The sequence below is a fragment of the Frankliniella occidentalis genome, unplaced genomic scaffold (assembly GCF_000697945.3).
Source record: "Frankliniella occidentalis isolate FOCC.00 unplaced genomic scaffold, Focc_3.1 Scaffold544, whole genome shotgun sequence".
NCBI lineage: Eukaryota > Metazoa > Arthropoda > Insecta > Thysanoptera > Thripidae > Frankliniella > Frankliniella occidentalis.
Window position 1 is genome coordinate 51,707 of NW_026267660.1, and position 841 is coordinate 52,547.

An 841-nucleotide genomic window follows, 5' to 3' on the forward strand; every position below is an offset into this window, starting at 1 on the left:
CTTGGGTTGGGGCGGGGTGGGGTGGTACACAAAGAAAGACCTTCCCCTCCCGTGTGAGGGGGTATGCACGCGATGTGAAAGAGCATAGGTGTCCACCCTTTCGAAATGAGAAGCCGCAAACTGCGACCCCTATACAGGTTGGTCGCTGTGCTCCGACGCATTTTATTGCTCCAACGGGACACAGCACACAGCGATTTACCGGAACGACATCGGAAACATCATTACTTTCCTATGTAAAGAAAATCCTTCGCAAGGAGTTTTACGTGCAAAGCGTCCACGGATTTTGAATTTTCAGTGTACTTCCGGAACGCTGCCACGAAACCTAATTTGTTTTATCCCCCTTTTCCTTTAGGGGGGTGGTGGTGGTCCGTAATGGCTACACGCAAAGCAGGAGCAGCAGGACGACAGCAGGTCCAAGCAGCTTGGTTGGATAAAGGGATACCCAGGGATATCGCATTACTCTTAATTTATGCACGCGCCTCTCGGGGAGCGGCGGGGAGGGGACGGGGGACTATACTAGAGAGAGGGCCCCACCCGGGCTCCGAGCTGTGCTGCGGCCCAACCCCGCGCCAGGCGCCACTTGACGGCTCTCAATCAGTGTCAAAGCAGTTCCGGGGCGGGCCGGAGCGTGGCAGAGCGTGGCAGAGCGTGGCAGAGCGTGGCAGAGCGTGGCAGAGCGTGACAGAGCGTGGCGGAGCGTGGCGCGAGCAGGGTATGATAGTATGGTGTCAAGTCACGGCGTCAGCGAGCGGTGGTGCGAATTGGGCCGTGGCGCGGACGGGGTAGAGGAGCGCGCAGAGGCTTGGCGGGCAGGGCAGGGGAGGGCAGGGCCGGGCAGGGC